We start from the raw sequence: 5,582 nt of genomic DNA on the forward strand, positions 1-5,582 counted from the left end.
ATTCTGTACATGCCTCACCTGAGCAAGAATCAATAGTATTTTCCTGCATATAACCCTTGGAAGGCATTAAAAGTGCAACTACTGCGCAATTAGCTTCAACTGCTCGCAGGTATTGCCGTCATTGCATCAATCATTTCATGGAACATGGCATTTAGTATGTTCAAAGGTCCAAAGACACGCACTGCCACTATTAAATGGGAGGGTGAAAACCAACAACTAATTATGGGGAGGCTTTTAATGAAAGGTTACCTAGTGCAACATCAGCGATGCAAGTCAAAGTTTCTGTCAATAGTGTTAGGATATGTATTTAGAGTTAGGATTAGGTTGGAGTGTGATGTTGTATTCATTTGATGAGAGCGATGATTTGGAAGTAATTGTGTGCTAGCTTGACTTACAATGTCCACTTGGAGGGAATGTAAGATATCAAAGGTAAATGTAAATGATAAAGCTACAAAGTTTTGCAACTATGATAATCACCTAGGTAAGCCTACATATATAGATGCAATATGAAGTGATGGGAAATGTATCACAACTCTAAAGATCAACAGTAGTATGATTGGGATATGGAATGCTATAAACTACATTAATATGAGAATATGCCACTTGAAAAATAATTGTTACATTTAAAACGTTCTTAATAAAATATATTACATATAAGGCATTTTAATCAAACCAAACCCACAACATAATTTTTCTTACATTTAAACCTTTTATATTTATAAAATTATTCACGAATTTAAACTTTTAAAATATATAATTGTCAAATTTCCCCATCAATAGTAAATAATATTGTGAGATTAATTTAAAATTCTTATTTCCAGAGAGGTAGGGACGAAGCCCATTATAATAATTAATGAAATAAATAAATGAAAATTAAAAAGTTTTAATTCTTTAATTCAAAATGCAATGTAATAGAACTGTTAATACATAATTACATAATGAAACCTAAACTTCTATTATATATTATAATCTAGAAATTATTAAAATCTTTAAAATGAAAATAATATATAAAAGATCTAAATATATAAATAATTTTTTATACATTAAATTTATTAAAAAGGTAATAAACCAATAAAATATATTTAAAAGATCCATATATTATATAATAATAAAGCCTAAACTTTAATTATATAGATGTTCCTATTGGGAATTGAACTTGGGTCTCCATAGTGAGAACCCAGTGTTTTAACTGGTTAAGCTCAACCCCTTGGATAGTAAGTCATACTTTATTATATATATATTTTAAAAAGAATTATAAAAATCTAAGTTGGAAAAGTTTAAAAATAAAAGAGGTTTTATAATCAGTAAATACTTTTATATATATATATATATAATTTGCTAGTGTCAACTGTGTCCAAAAACATTAAAAATTACTACAAACATTATTACTACACATTAAGAATTTGTAAATCAAATTTAACATTTATTTATTTTATTTACTTAATAGTTAAATTATATTAAAAAAAATTATTATATATGACTGTAAGATAAAAATAACTCCTAAATAAATCAATAAAAAAAACTTTATTACAAAACAAATATTTAAAAGGAGATATTATATCATTAAGAGACTCTTGTTAGATAGTAAAATTTATATTAGGCACACACAAACACTAAAATATAAAGAAGTCTTTTTAAAACTTTATTATTACTTACATAAATTCTTTAACTTATTATTTATCTATTTATATTGGCAACTAGGGGAAGAGCACCAGTAACCGTCATAGCTAACTTCGCGCACCCATAGATCCTAAACGGTACATCGGATTTTGATTTTTTTTTTATTTGTCTTCGTATGCGACTTAACTGCTTATAGCTATTGATCTGACTTCTAGGTAGTAACGATGCACGTTGTGGAATTAGTTATGCGCACAAAAGGTCAAAAAGTACACATTTCAAAGTGTCCCCTGATACCTAACTAAAGATGTTCTAGTAATTGTCCACTCAAAATCGCCAGTACTTGTGGACAAATGTCCCAATAGTTTTGCACAAATGTTCCAATAGTGGTGCACAAATGGACCAATTATGAACAAAAATTTACAAAAAATGATCGGCTATTGGTACAAAACAAATTTATTAATGGTGTTTTCACTATGACAACTATTGGGGGGTCACTATGACAATAATTGTGCGACTATTGGAACTATGACGGCTATTGGTACTTGTTGACGACTGTTTTTTACACACCCGCCAATAGTCAGGTAGCCAATGTGAACACTCACCACCTCTCCTGAAAAGCAATGAATTTGGGAAAACTCACTACCCCAAGGTCTCTATAGTCGAGTCACGACAGTGATGGACAACCCAATGGTTGATGTGGCTGTACCTATTAAGGGGCCTGCTGGTTGAAACTAAATCTCGCTAATTGTGGATACTGCACTTCCTTTCTTTTTGTGTTTTTATGGTTTAAGATTCTCTAGGAAATAAAATGCGAAGCGTAAAGGGGAACAAGAAAATAACAATAAAAACCAATATAATAACAACTTAATGAACTACTCAATTCGTTCCCTGCAATCCAAGAAATTATCAAATATTATCCAAGTTAGCATTCACAATGGACCTCCAGAAAACCTGCAAAATCATCAATTTCACAAATTTATGAAAATAAAATCATCAACAATATGGCCTATCACAATAATTCTCATACACCACTGACGTGCACAATATGATTCACAAAGTGATAAACAAAAATATTAAACCACGTTGCTAACTCCAAATAATAGATGTTACCAGATTACACAGAACAGTTTGGTAGAATATAGACGTAGATCAGGCAATCTACAAGTTGCTTCTCATATTAATCTCAATGAATGTATAACAAAAATAACTCAAACTTCTTAACAATCTGCAAAATATTCTAAAATCTCTAAGTGGGCCACAAATCATCAATTTGGGACCCTTACAACTGAATCCAACTTCTCAATTTATAGTTCTCTGCCCCATCATTTAGGAAATAAACCTACCCTAAATTAAGAACTGAAACTAGGAGTCGTAGTTAACTTGCAAGTTCCTGCCTTGACACTCCACTTAACAACTACAAAATGGGGACTGCATGAGCACTACGAAGACCCTGCTGGGTGAGCCACATTTTCATAGTCATGCAGAATTTCTCTCAAAATTGGAACTTGAGTAGGAGTTGCAGCTGAAAATACAAGATTAAGGATTTATGAAAAAGCTTTGCCATCTTTAGAAATTATGCGTTTATTCCTTATTTCTTGGTAAAAGCTCTATAATTATCAACTATACATGCAACTACTTGAACTGGAGGATCAGCTACATGCTTAACTCTAAATTTATATTTCTTCAAAACTTCATCCGCATGCGTTCTCCCCTCCTCTAAATCCTTCACCATGCCTGCTACTTCCTGACATTGAGTAATCAGATATGTATAACTGTCCATGAGGGTGATATCAAACTGGGCCGAGGGTCCTAGGTGTTGCGCCTCATATGCATCCCACTAATCCAAAACTTGTTGTTGCTCCATTATTCATGTATTAGCTAATCCGAGGCCAAAAGGTCCTAGCATATCCTTTACAAAACTTTCATACGACAAAATTTCCCTGAGGACAGGGTCTCGAATCTCTATCATATCCTTGATATACTACTGAAGCATTTCAATCTTCAACTCCAATGTGTACACATATGACTGCAAGTTTTTGTAATTGTTACCCCCTAAAAGTTCCTCCTCCATTACCGTCTCTTCCCCTCGCTGCAATATCTTTTTCAAAATTTGGAACTATTTATTGAAAATGTTCAACTTTCGTTCCCATTGCATGGAACAGGAAGCCAAAGCCCCGCCTGCCTGTACCGCCTTACGATATATCTCCATAGTATTTTGCAAAAATAATCTTATATTGGCTGCATTTACTTGGGCCCATGACTTGGCTGCAGCGACCACCCGTGTCACCTCCATTAATGCTTTTACTTCTTCCTCTGGCAGCGATGAGGTAGAAGGCAGGTCATCAGCTCTGCACGAGTCTAGGGGTTCGCTCATTTCAATTAGTAGCTTCTTATATTGCCCTAGTTGCGCTTTGAGCTCCATGTTGGAAGTATGCTCCTTCTCTACACGCCCTCTGACGACTCTCGTGGCTAACTCCAAAGTATCTAGCTCCCCCCACTTGGTTTATTTGCCCAAATTTATCTGGGATATTTGGTATTTTGGAGAAGCTTGTCCATCGGCTTGGGATGGAACCGCCACATCTACAATCACTTCACCAGAACTAGTTTTTGATAGATGATGAACAGTTTTTAGCTTCTTAACCTTTGGTGGCTCCTCAGTGATTACTTGTTGTAGAGTAACCTTAGGGAGCTCTTCTTTTCTCTGTTTCTTCGCAAAGGTAAACTCCATCCATTGCGGTATATCTTCATCCTTGTCACCTTGATGTGACACTATATCCGCAGTCGTAACATGGACCTATGCCTGCTCCTCTGATTCGTCTCTCACTTCTGTTTTTGTTTTCCCAGGATCTTGAGGTGAGGTAACTTGGCGGGCTAGATTGGTTTGGAGAGCCTGTTGCTTATGTAACTCTCCCAGTTTGCCATTGACCTCTTCATTAAATGTCATCTCTTCCTCTCTTGTCTTAGTTTCCCTTTGCCCGACTGTTATATCCTTGAGGAGGTCCTCTTGATCTTGAGGGGTTAGAACTAGTCTTTCATTCAATAGGTCTCCAGCCTCATCCCTTTCTTGCTCGCCTTCTAGCGGTCGTTGCTTTTCAAGATCTTCTTCCTCCTGATCTGAATCCAACTCGATGTTTCTAACTTTCATTCATTCAGTGGTAGACCTGAAGCCTTGAACTTTAGGCTGCCCTACGAGTATATTGACTGATGGTGGTACAGGGGCATTGGTGCCTCGAGCAAGTGTGGCATCTGTTGAAGGTGGCTCAGTAGGTATATGCTTAGTAATTTCTATATCTTCTTCTTTCTCTTGGGTAACCTCTTATGCAGTCTTCCCTATAGCCATCCTTGGTGGGAGAACTTTGGCAAGTGGTACCGCTCCCAATCCATCGGTCACTCCCAGGTCCACTGCCTTCTTTAACAATTCAGACTCCCTCATCTTCTCTTGGAGTTTCTTGATTAAGTCCTTAGTACTTTCTCAAGGTTTGTCCTCCTCATCTGGATCGATGGACATATTTTTCCTTGAGGCTGACGTTGTCTTCTGAGCGTACTCCTTATGGCCCCTTGATTGAGGTACCCCTGAAGTGGACTCCTTCGGTTTTGCCTTTGAGATGTTGGGCCTTACCCTCTGGCCTAACCATTGCTTGGTCCTATTGATGACCACTTGAGAAAATTTTTCCATATTTGTGTCTTCATTTGCAGACCACTTTATTGGGGAGAGGGGCCTTTTATCTATCCCTGATTCCCTATAAACTGGATCAAGTAAGTCCCCATCATCCTTAAGATCTTTAGGGAGGTTAGTCTCAATTCTGAAATCTCTTACCTGTGGCACAGATAACCTATTATAGCTCTTCTCCCTAACCTCAAAATTGTGTTGCAGGTTGGCCCCAAAGTCCTCAAGCTGGGCTTGTGCCCCTCACATGCCTTAGGCATAGCTTGTTTAAGTTTCACATAGGGATCATAAAACT

The sequence above is a fragment of the Cryptomeria japonica genome, chromosome 5 (genome assembly GCF_030272615.1).
Source record: "Cryptomeria japonica chromosome 5, Sugi_1.0, whole genome shotgun sequence".
NCBI classification, from domain to species: domain Eukaryota; kingdom Viridiplantae; phylum Streptophyta; class Pinopsida; order Cupressales; family Cupressaceae; genus Cryptomeria; species Cryptomeria japonica.